At 45.4% G+C, this 12,968-nt stretch overlaps 1 protein-coding gene across 1 annotated transcript in view; it reads right to left on the reverse strand.

Moving 5' to 3' along the window:
• PPM1J (protein phosphatase, Mg2+/Mn2+ dependent 1J) overlaps nucleotides 1-12,968 on the reverse strand; it is a 113,551-nt gene that overhangs the window by 53,593 nt on the left and 46,990 nt on the right. The gene's annotated exons all lie outside the window — the stretch shown is intronic.

The following is a 12,968-nucleotide window of genomic DNA, read 5'->3' on the forward strand; positions in this document are numbered from 1 at the left end:
AAACACACATATTAGGCTGTTACTTGCAGAAAATACTAGAGATCTAATGTATGTTCTTGTTTTGTAAGGTACATTTGGTTGTGCAGGTTGACTTTGTTGGCACATTCCATGGTTTTCTTCTGAGATACCTGACACCATCGAATCTGTCTGATGTTTATCCAACCTACGTGGAGGGATTTTCTGAAATGTCAGAATATGACATTGATGGGTGTTGGGGGATGGTTTTTCCCTCCTAGGCAGATAGTTATACCCTTTTCCGATGGTGGTGGGTGAATGCCAGACACGGTGCTCTATGCTAACACCTCTATCCATGTCAGGAACTGTCTGGCACAGGAGAGGTTTGCTATTGGTTTTTGCTTCTGTTCGGGACAGTTCCTGACAAGGACAGAGGTGGCATCAGAGAGCACTGTTTCTGACTGGAAAGACTACATGACTTCCTTCAAAGCAAATAGCAGCTGTTACACACTGTTGAGCTTTTATAAATAGAAGTAATTTACAAATCTATATAATTTTCTGGCACCAGTTGATTTGAAAACACTTTCTTCTCCAGTGTACCCCTTTAAAGCCTTTTCTGCCTTCTAGAGGGTGGGGGAGTCTAACCCCAACTCCAAAGGATTAAAGAGGTATTCCAGGAATTTTTTTTATTTGACTATGCTACAGGGGCTGTAAAGTTAGTGCAGTTCATAATATAGTGTCTGTACCTGTGTGTGACGGTTTTCTCACAATTCTTATGTGATTTTCACCCCAATATTTATTTTTAACAGCATACAAAATGACTGCTGTCTCGGATTTCTCCCAGCTTGCAATGCGGTCGAGACCTGACTCACTAGTCAGCTGATGACAGGGAGCCTGTCTGCTTCAATGGGTGGAGAGAGCAATCTGCAAGTAATGCAACAGATGGAGGCACCCTGATTGAAAACCACAGGTCTGCAGCTCATTTATGTTTCAATGGGTGGGGTGGCTGATGTGTGGGAAGGAGGAAAATGGAATCATGGGATTTGTAGGCAAACAAGAAAACTGAAAGCAGGAAATACAAGTTCACAAAAAGCTAGCCACAGTGTTATTGTAATCTCACAGCATAGCCATTTAGCCCCAAGACAAGCGCAGATCCTTCCTAAGCATGTCCATTACTGTCTGCCAGGTACGTACTAAAATCACCTTAGGCTGGATAACCCCTTTAATTTTTATCTTTTCAAATTGATTTTTAGCACACCTCTCTCCATTTCCATTACATTTATGTCACCATATGGCATCAAGACTTGAATATTATCATAGAATTAACAGATTGGCAGCAAGTGTGAGACTAGATGTTCCCTTATAAATGTGGCCATAATGGAAATAGCATATAAAGTGCTTATCAGAATATATAAAATGTCCACCTGGCACTGTTTTGTGAATAGTAAAGCTGAAGCTGTTGAGGAGGTATGCATGTAGATGGCACACAGCAAGTCCATTTTCATTCAACTATAAAGTGGGGCTTAATCGTCCGTATAGATTGCAATGAAATGAGCAACTTGAAAGAAACAAAAGAATGTGTCATGACCAATACATTTATTTTTTAATTAACTTTCCATAAAGCCAAAATAAGACCTATGCTGGGGAATTAAAAGCTGAAAAGAATGAGGAAAAAATTGACTGCAGCGGAGCTTCCAACCAATAAGATGTGGGATTCAGGTGGTATAGTAGTTTCAATAGCTCATTTATTGAAAACTGGTAAAAAATAAAAATAAGACAAATAAGACAAAAATACATGAAACGACAAGTCGTGGCAAGACGCATTTCCGGAGGGTAATCTCCCTTTATCAGTTGCAAACAAGAAAGTCGTATACATAAGGGGTGAAGATCAGGCTATAAATACAGTAAAATGGGCGCCAAAGCAGAGTAAATGCCTGATCTTCACCCCTTATGTATACAACTTTCTTGTTTGCAATTGATAAAGGGAGATTACCCTCCCGAAACACTTCTTGCCACCACCTGTCGTTTCATGTATTTTTGTTTTATTTATCTTATTTGTATTTTTTACCAAGTTTTCAATAAACGAGCTATTGAAACTACTATACCACCTGAATCCCAGATCTTCTTGGTTGGAAGCGCCGCTGCCGTCAATTTTTTCCTCAGCCTTTTCAGCTTATACGACTACAGACCTCTTCTAAGGTTTCCGTACATTACACTGCAGGCCTGCACTCCACCTACCCGGACATTACGATAGGTAACATACCTCCACATAAAGGGTACACCTCTGCAATTTAGAAAGGCCCGGAGCATTGTCATCTCTTCTTTTTTTCCTCACCCTCTCCTCACAGGGGAATAAAAAGGTCAGAGTGTAGCAGGGGCGTACATAGGCAACAGCCATTTTGCTCTACATTGCGCTTCTTCCATGCTTATGAATTAGTACCTGCTTCTGCGGTTGCCCTTCTATAGGTGATGCTATGCACATTTGATGGATGTGCCCCAAAATAGTCAGATTTTGGAGTAGAGGGTCTTGCCCTCTACAAACTGTGAGCAGCATAAAACTGGTGCAGGCATCGTGATTCCCCTACACTATGAATCACTCCGAGACTCTTAGGCACTCCAGAGTAATCATAGTTTAAAAATGCTGCTGGGACCCAGTAACTTGTCCTCGAGGCAGCTTCTTGTGACTGCTTCTCACCCGGCCGGCTTGAGTGGCGTGTCTCTCTGTCTGGTGACAGGTTCCCTTTTATAAATCTATAACCCACTTGAAATTTCATTTGGCCCAACTGGACCCCGAATTGCACACCTCCTTCCACATATATATACCCATTTTTCCTTCTTTCATTTATTCTCCTTTATATTGCATGCTTTCCTGGCCAGGAAGATTTGAACCTGTTCTCTACTCTTGTAGGCTCACTAAGTTGTGCTTCTGAGGTAAATTCATACTGTTATGAACTTTACTGACACATCTGTATTGCGCTGTTTTGGTTACTGTCATTAAAAAGACTTTTCACATGTTGCCCTGATACCAGCTGTGATTGCAAGTCTATGCTGACTTGTACAGAAAAAAGATCTGATCTGGCGGATGGCTGGCGAGTAAAGTGCGCATTTGGCCTTCACATGACTTGTATTGCTTGTCTTGCAGACACAGGACAAAGCTGAGCTAGTTTTCAGAGATGAAGATTTATGCAGCAGGAGGAGGTTGGGGGGGTGGGGGTGGCTGATGAGGGAAAAAGTTTGAATATAGTAGAAAGAAAAATAATTGATAAAAATAAAATTAGTAGAAAAATTCGATAAAATTCAGTATTCTGATTTTCAAATGTTGGTGGGTTATATTTTGAATGCACATCTTTCAGCCTGCTGACAGGCACATACAGAGCTTGGGATGGGGAGTCCATACATGCAGCATGCATGAGTAAGATAAATGCATTTTGCACAAAAGTTCTTTGAGATTGCTGCTGGATCCTGCCCTCAGCTATAGCCGATAGTTCTGGGCACCTAACAAGAAGAGCCCACCCACTGGGTACTCGCAGAAGTAATGTTTATAAATGTTTATCAGGAACATATAGATTCCTTTCCCTGAGCTCTGTAAAAGCCTGTCTGCTCAAAACTGCTGACAGGTCTGCTTTAAGGAAAGCAATAAATAAATAAAAATCAAGCAGTAAAAACAACCCTACATTGTACAATGAAATACCACATACAGCACAAAGAAAGACCAGGTGGATTTCCTGGAATAAAAAAAAAACAGTTGTGTAGTTCTTTCCAGTCTGACCAAGGTGTTCTCTGCTGCCACCTCTGCCCGTGTCAGGAACTGTCCAGGAGAGGTTTGCTATGCTTCTACCAAACCTACAGTTCTTGCCCAAAAATAATAATACACCAATACTCCTTGAGAAAGCTTTGGCGAAACGCGTCAGAGTGTGAGGTGGGGGAACATCCTTTGGGGTCAGATCGTGCAGCATTGGTGTGTATACTATTTGTGCAGTGCCAACAACTTCCCTTTCATTTTATTACTATTTACTATTGCTATTTTCCTGCTCATTGTATATCTCATTCTCAGTCCATACCTGCACTTTATAGGATTATTTGCATATTGCATTATACTAAAAGCTTATATCCTGGACTTTGCAGCCTCCTTGGAAGATTGCAATATTATTGTACTTTTGTCTATGCACTTATATACAGCACTAGTGATTTTATATTATGATTATGAGTGCATTCTAAATTGATTTATTTATATTTTGGGCAGGTTGCAATAGAGTGTACTGCATTATTATCTTGCTATACATTAGTATATTTCTACATTGACTGACCCCTCCACTATCATTAATTGAGTATACATAACTTATAGTTTCTGTTCTGTATATTTATTTCTAATAAAGTGATAGAAATTGGTTTACCTTAAACTGGAGTATTGGTGTTGTCACGATGCCGGCTGGCAGGAGGTGGATCCTCTGTGCCAGAGAGGGATAGCGAGGACCGTGCTAGTGGACCGGTTCTAAGACACTACTGGTTTTCACCAGAGCCCGCCGCAAAGCGGGATGGTCTTGCTGCGGCGGTAGTGACCAGGTCGTATCCACTAGCAACGGCTCACCTCTCTGGCTGCTGAAGATAGGCGAGGTACAAGGGAGTAGGCAGAAGCAAAGTCGGACGTAGCAGAAGGTCGGGGGCAGGCGGCAAGGTTCGTAGTCAGGGGAGATAGCAGAAGTTCTGGTACACAGGGTTTAAACACACAAAACGCTTTCTCTAGGCACAAGGGCAACAAGATCCGGCAAGGAAGTGCAAGGGAGGAGGTTAGATATAGTCAGGGACCAGGTGGGAGCCAATTAAGCTAATTGGGCCAGGCACCAATCATTGGTGCACTGGCCCTTTAAGTCTCAGGGAGCTGGCGCGCGCGCGCGCCCTAGAGAGCGGAGCCGCGCGCGCCAGCACATGACAGCAGGGGACGGGAACGGGTAAGTGACCTGGGATGCGATTCGCGAGCGGGCGCGTCCCGCTGTGCGAATCGCATCCCCAACGGCCATGACAGAGCAGCGCTCCCGGTCAGCGGGACTGACCGGGGAGCTGCAGGGAGAAAGACGCCGTGAGCGCTCCGGGGAGGAGCGGGGACCCGGAGCGCTAGGCGTAACAGTACCCCCCCCCTTAGGTCTCCCCTTCTCTTTATCGGGTAACTGCCTCCCCTGGGATGAGGACACCGGGAAAGGATGGAGGGATTCCTCAACGGCAGGCAGAACCGCAGGAGTAGGAATGGGGAGAGAGGGCAGAGGGCGAGACCTGGCACGGGGCAGTGTGACACCAGGACGAGGGCCATGAGGGGACACAGAAGCTTGCCTGATGGAACTGGGAGGGGGGGAGGGGCATTTCCTGTGGCAGGCAGAGTCCTTAATGACCTTAGGGGGACCGGATACAGGAGGAACCACAGGGTCACGGCAGGGAGTACTGGGAACCGGTTGAAGGCAGTCCTTGGAACAAGAGGGACCCCAACTCTTGATCTCCCCAGTGGACCAATCCAGGGTTGGGGAATGGTGTTGAAGCCAGGGTAGTCCAAGGAGAACTTCAGAAGAGCAATTAGGAAGGACAAAAAATATAATCTCCTCGTGATGAGGTCCGATGCACATTAGGAGGGGCTCCGTGCGGTAACGCACGGTGCAATCCAACCTGGCTCCGTTGACCGCGGAAATGTGGAGTGGCTTGACAAGACGGGTCACCGGAATGCGGAATTTATTCACAAAGGACTCCCGAATAAAATTCCCAGAAGCTCCAGAGTCCAGGCAGGCCACGGCTGAGAGGGGAGAGCTGGCTGAAGTGGAAATCCGAACAGGTACCGTGAGACGTGGAGAAGCCGACTTGGCATCAAGAGACGCCACACCCACGAGAGCTGAGTGCGAGCGTGCGTTTCCCAGACGTGGAGGACGGATTGGGCAATCCACCAAAAAATGTTCAGTACTGGCACAGTACAGACAAAGATTCTCTTCCTTACGGCGATTCCTCTCTTCCAGGGTCAGGCGAGACCGATCCACTTGCATGGCCTCCTCGGCGGGAGGCCTAGGCGCAGATTGCAGTGGAGACTGTGGGAGAGGTGTCCAGAGATCTAAGTCTTTTTCCTGGCGGAGCTCTTGATGCCTCTCAGAAAAACGCATGTCAATGCGAGTGGCTAGATGAATGAGTTCATGCAGGTTAGCAGGAGTCTCTCGTGCGGCCAGAACATCTTTAATGTTGCTGGATAGGCCTTTTTTAAAGGTCGCGCAGAGAGCCTCATTATTCCAGGATAGTTCAGAAGCAAGAGTACGGAATTGTATGGCGTACTCGCCAACGGAGGAATTACCCTGGACCAGGTTCAGCAGGGCAGTCTCAGCAGAAGAGGCTCGGGCAGGTTCCTCAAAGACACTTCGAATTTCCGAGAAGAAGGAGTGTACAGAGGCAGTGACGGGGTCATCGCGGTCCCAGAGCGGTGTGGCCCATGACAGGGCTTTTCCAGACAGAAGGCTGACTACGAAAGCCACCTTAGACCTTTCAGTAGGAAACTGATCCGACATCATCTCTAAGTGCAAGGAACATTGCGAAAGAAAGCCACGGCAAAACTTAGAGTCCCCATTAAATTTGTCCGGCAAGGACAGGCGGAGGCTAGGAGCGGCCACTCGCCGCGGAAGGGGTGCTGGAGCTGGCGGAGGAGATGGTTGTTGCTGCTGTAGCTGCGACTGTACTTGCTGTAGTTGTGACTGGAGTTGCTGTGTCATGGTGGTCAAGTACGACAGCTGGTGATCTTGTTGCGCTATCTGTTGCGACTGCTGGGCGATCTGACGAGCTTGCTGGGCGACCAGCGTAGGGAGGTCAGCGACAACTGGCAGAGGAACTTCAGCGGGATCCATGGCCGGATCTACTGTCACGATGCCGGCTGGCAGGAGGTGGATCCTCTGTGCCAGAGAGGGATAGCGAGGACCGTGCTAGTGGACCGGTTCTAAGACACTACTGGTTTTCACCAGAGCCCGCCGCAAAGCGGGATGGTCTTGCTGCGGCGGTAGTGACCAGGTCGTATCCACTAGCAACGGCTCACCTCTCTGGCTGCTGAAGATAGGCGAGGTACAAGGGAGTAGGCAGAAGCAAAGTCGGACGTAGCAGAAGGTCGGGGGCAGGCGGCAAGGTTCGTAGTCAGGGGAGATAGCAGAAGTTCTGGTACACAGGGTTTAAACACACAAAACGCTTTCTCTAGGCACAAGGGCAACAAGATCCGGCAAGGAAGTGCAAGGGAGGAGGTTAGATATAGTCAGGGACCAGGTGGGAGCCAATTAAGCTAATTGGGCCAGGCACCAATCATTGGTGCACTGGCCCTTTAAGTCTCAGGGAGCTGGCGCGCGCGCGCCCTAGAGAGCGGAGCCGCGCGCGCCAGCACATGACAGCAGGGGACGGGAACGGGTAAGTGACCTGGGATGCGATTCGCGAGCGGGCGCGTCCCGCTGTGCGAATCGCATCCCCAACGGCCATGACAGAGCAGCGCTCCCGGTCAGCGGGACTGACCGGGGAGCTGCAGGGAGAAAGACGCCGTGAGCGCTCCGGGGAGGAGCGGGGACCCGGAGCGCTAGGCGTAACAGGTGTATTATTATTTTTGGGCAAGAACTGTAGGTTTGGTATTATGTGGCATCTTGCCAATGTGTGAAGTATTTATTTTCTTCACATTTGCTTATGTCCTATAATTTTGTGTAGGTTTGGTTTTGCTATGCTTCTACTCTGGATAGTTCCTGACACAGACAGAGATGGCAGCAGAGAACATTCTGGTCAGATTAGAAAGAACTACACAACCTCTTCTGGAGCATACAGCAGCTGATGTACTGGAAGGGTTAAGATTTTTAAATAGAAATAATTTACAAATCTGTGTAACTTTCTGGAGCCAGTTAATTTGAAAACATTCATTTTCCACCGGAGTACCCCTTTAATTCTTCCCCAGAAGCAAAAGAGCCCGCTCTCTAGTACTCATCCTCGTAACAACACATTTTTGGCCTTGAGGATTGTTGCATTTCCAAGACCCGTAACTTTTTTTTTTTTTCATCGGTATATCTGAGCTTGTTTTTGTGGCACAAGTGGTATATTTCTATTTAATGGAATAAAAAATTGCTTTTCCATAGTTCTTTTTGTGATTTCATGCTTTAAAAATAAAATTCTATCTAAAATTCTGTGGGTTGTTACAAATGCAGCATTACCAAATATATACAGGAATTTCTTATACTTTAGTATTTTTGCACAAAAACACATGTTTTAGGGAAAAACATTTTTTTGTCACTGCATTCTGATAGCTGAGGAAGGTGCTGTAATAGCAAGAGGCCTAAGATGTTTGTTCAACGATTATGCAGAGACAAGTCATGGATGAACAAATCTTCATGGTGGTCTGGGCCAGATAGAAAGTACAGGAAAATAAAATGAATTTAATCAGAGTAGATATATCCTGTGACTCACTGGATGTAACTACTCTGTAGGAGGGGTCAGACGGGGGTCTGGGGTTTGTGTTAAAGGGGTACTACCGTGCTGACAATGTATCCCCTATGTAAAGGATAGGGGATAAGTTGCCTGATCGCGCGGGGTCCCGTCGCTGGGGAGCCCCGTGATCTCGCACGCAGCACAAGATCGCGGGGCTGCGTGCGACATTGCTCCGGGTCTGATGACTGCCAATGACGGGGCCGGAGTATCGTGACATCACGGCTCCGCCCCCATGTGAAGTCACCCTCTGCCCCCTCAATGCAAGTCTATGGCAGGGGGCGAGACAGCTATCTCGCCCCCTGCCATAGACTTGCATTGAGGGGCGGAGCGTGACGTCACACGGGGGCGGGGCTGTGATGTCACAATCACCGGCCCCGACATTACACCCAGAGCGGATGTTCGCTCCAGGGCCTGATGAGAGCGGGGTGCTGCGTGCGAGATCACGGGGGTAAGTTGTCAGCACGGTAGTACCCCTTTAAGGGTCTATATTTGTATTTTGGAAGTTTAGTAGATGGTCTATATCTATTTTTGAATTTACTGAAGGAGGTCATATGTTCAATTTGTTATTCAAAGTCTGCCATAAGTTAAAGGCATGTGTCTTATAAATATAGACATAGCATACATGTGCACCCTCACCCTACAGACACCAATTTAGCCCAATAAATCCTACTAACTTATAATGGTGTTCATCTTTTTGACAGGAAGAATAGCACTCTATGTTGCACAATTCTTCTATCATATCTGAAGGAACCACCAACAAAAACTTCAATCTCATTCTTGAAAAAGTCTAAATCAGAGAGCAATAGACATGGTTGTATGTGTCAGGCCAGGCAGTAGAAAGCTTAGATACAAGCAATGGAGTCCACATATCATACATAGTCTCATGAAATAAGGCAGGCTTCTTGAATGATGTTTTGAGAGTTGATGTCTGTTCTGCTCATAGTGCAGTCCATGTAATGTGAAGCGACCACAACCATAGACATGAATGGAGGGGGCGCGAGGAGGGGGTGTTACTTCACGACCACGGCCACCCGTAACCGGCATTCTGAACATATATGTTCAGGATATCGGGGTCCTGGGCAGGAGATTGCAAGGAAGTCCCAGTGGCCAGAACCCTGCGATCAGACATCTTATCCTATCCTTTGAATAGGGAATAAGATGTCTTGGGGCGGAGCATCCCTTTAAAGGAAACAATAAAAACTATTTATTTTAAATCAACTGGCTCCAGAAAGTTAAACAGATTTGTAAATAACTTCTATTAAAAAATATTAAACCTTCCAGTACTTATCAGCTGCTGTATACTACAGAGGAAGTTCTTTTCTTTTTGAATTTCTTTTCTGTCTGACCACAGTGCTCTCTACTGACACCTATGTGCATGTCAGGAACTGTCCAGAGCAGGAGCAAATCCCCATAGAAAACCTACCCTGCTCTGGGCAGTTCCACACACAGACACAGGTGTAAACAGAGAGCACTGTGGACAGACAGAAAAGAAATTCATAAAGAAAAGAACTTTCTCTGTAGTAAACAGCAGCTGATAAGTACTGGAAGGATTAAGATTTTTTAATAGACGTAATTTACAAATCTGTTTAACTTTCGGGCACCAGTTGATTTAAAATAAATTGTTTTCCACTGGAGTACCCCCTTTAAGCCTTTTTCACACAAGCCTAGTTTAAGTCTATGTTAATTTTTTGAGGTCTATAACATGAAACTAATGATAATCAATGGGCTATTTCCAAGCTTGTAGAAAATTCATGTATATTTTAAAAATGCAGCATGTGCTATTTTCCTTTGTTTTGAGGATGAAATATGCCCAAAAAAGTCTATGGAGAGGGATTAAAATATGCATGTAACTGTATTTGATCCATATTGGCTCAGTATATTCATTTATTTTGTCATCGGTTTTTCAATGTTTGATTTAATTTCATGTATATAAAACAGCCCATCAATATTTACTGTACAAAATAAGGATGGAATACTGATGAAATACTGATGGTATTTCATTTGAAACACAGTCATGGCCATAAATGTTGGCACCCCTGAAAATTTTCCAGAAAATGAAGTATTTCTCACAGAAAAGGATTGCAGTAACACGTTTTGCTATACACATGTTTATTCCCTTTGTGTTTATTGCAACTAAACCAAAAAAGGGAGGAAAAAAGCAAATTGGACATAATGTCACACCAAACTCCAAAAATGGGCTGGACAAAATTATTGGCACCCTTAACTTACTATTTGGTTGCACACCCTTTGGAAAAAATTACTGAAATCAGTCGCTTCCTATAACCATCAATAAGCTGGTGGGGTCCTACTGGATCTCCTGCCATAGCATTTCATTTCATTTAAATGTCGATGGATAGTTCACACTGACACTGATGCTCCCTGAGCCTCCAGGACAGCTTGAATATCTCTGGAACTTGTCTGGGGCTGCTTATCCACCATCCGGACTATATTGGGTTGACACCTTTTACCAATTTTTCTCTGCATCCACGCCCAGGGAGATTAGCTACAGTGCCATGGGTAGCAAACTTCTTTATAATGTTGCGCACTGTGGACAAAGGCAAATCTAGATCTCTGGAGATGGACTTGTAACCTTGAGATTGTTAATATTTTTCCACAATTTTGGTTCTCAAGTCCTCAGGCAGTTCTCTTCTCCTCTTTCTGTTGTCCATGTTTAGTGTGGCACACACAGACACACATTTCAAAAAAATAAGTGAACTTCTCTCCTTTTTATCTGCTTTCAGGCATGATTTTTATATTGCCCACACCTGTAACTTTTCCCCAGGTGAGTTTAAAGGAGCATCACATGCTTGAAACAATCTTATTTTTCCACAATTTTGAAAGAGTGCCAATAATTTTGTCCAGCCCATTTTTAGAATTTGGTGGGACATTATGTCAAATTTTCTTTTTTTCCTCCCTTTTTTGGTTTAGTTCCAATACACACAAAGGGAATAAACATGTGTATAGCGAAACATGTGTCACTGCAATCCTTTTATGTGAGAAATACTTCATTTTCAAGAAAAATTTCAGGTGTGCCAACATTTACGGCCATGAATGTATGTATGTATTATGGATCGAGATTACAGATATATTTCCATAAGCTTGTGTAAACCGGCCTTAAATGGGTACTGTCAGATTAGAAAAACTTTTTATATGTTGTACATCTTGGCAAAACATTAACCTTTCTATCATACTTCATAAGAAAATGTTTTTCCTTTTTATACAAATCATGGCTTATAAAATCATGACTTTGTCCAAGCTGAAGCATAGGCATGGACAAAGTCCAGTAATTGAGGGTGGGCTAGCACTCCTTTGTCTGATAGGACAGGGGAGAGTACAGAGGATTAGAATCAGACAGGAGAGCGCACAGAGGAGTCCTATCCGGCAGGAGAGAGCACAGAGGAGTACTATCAGACAGAATAGAGCACAGAGGAGTACTGTCAGACAGGAGAGAGCACAGAGGAGTCCTATCAGACAGGAGAGAGCACAGAGGAGTCCTATCAGACAGGAGAGAGCACAGATGAGTCCTATCAGACAGGACAGAGCACAGAGGAGTCCTATCAGACAGGATAGAGCACAGAGGAGTACTGTCAGACAGGAGAGAGCACAGAGGAGTCCTATCAGACAGGAGAGAGCACAGAGGAGTCCTATCAGACAGGAAAGAGCACAGAGGAGTCCTATCAGACAGGAGAGAGAACAGAGGAGTGCTATCAGACTATCAGACAGGAGAGAGCACAGAGGAGTCCTATCAGACAGGAGAGAGCACAGAGGAGTCATATGAGACAGGAGAGAGCACAGAGGAGTCCTATCAGATAGGAGAGAGCACAGATGAGTACTATCAGACAGGAGAGAGTACAGAGGAGTACTATTAGACAGGACAGAGCACAGAGGAGTACTATTAGACAGGAGAGAGCACAGAGGAGTTCTATCAGACAGGAGAGAGCACAGAGGAGTGCTATCAGACAGGAGAGACCACAGATGAGTACTATCAGATAGAAGAGAGCACAGAGGAGCACTATCAGACATTAGAGAGCACAGAGGAGTCCTATCAGACAGAACAGAGCACAGAGGAGTCCTATCAGACAGGAGAGAGCACATAAGAGTACTATCAGATAGAAGAGAGCACAGAGGAGTGCTATCAGACAGGAGAGAGCACAGAGGAGTCCTATCAGACAGGACAGAGCACAGAGGAGTCCTCTCAGACAGGAGAGCGCAGAGGAGTCCTATCAGACAGGAGAGAGCACATAGGAGTGCTATCAGACAGGAGAGACCACAGATGAGTACTATCAGATAGAAGAGAGCACAGAGGAGCACTATCAGACATTAGAGAGCACAGAGGAGCACTATCAGACATTAGAGAGCACAGAGGAGTCCTATCAGACAGGACAGAGCACAGAGGAGTACTATCAGATAGAAGAGAGCACAGAGGAGTGCTATCAGACAGGAGAGAGCACAGAGGAGTCCTATCAGACAGGACAGAGCACAGAGGAGTCCTATCAGACAGGAGAGCACAGAGAGGAGTACTATCAGACAGGAGAGAGCACAGAGGAGTA

This window comes from Hyla sarda, chromosome 2 (genome assembly GCF_029499605.1).
Source record: "Hyla sarda isolate aHylSar1 chromosome 2, aHylSar1.hap1, whole genome shotgun sequence".
Lineage (NCBI taxonomy): Eukaryota > Metazoa > Chordata > Amphibia > Anura > Hylidae > Hyla > Hyla sarda.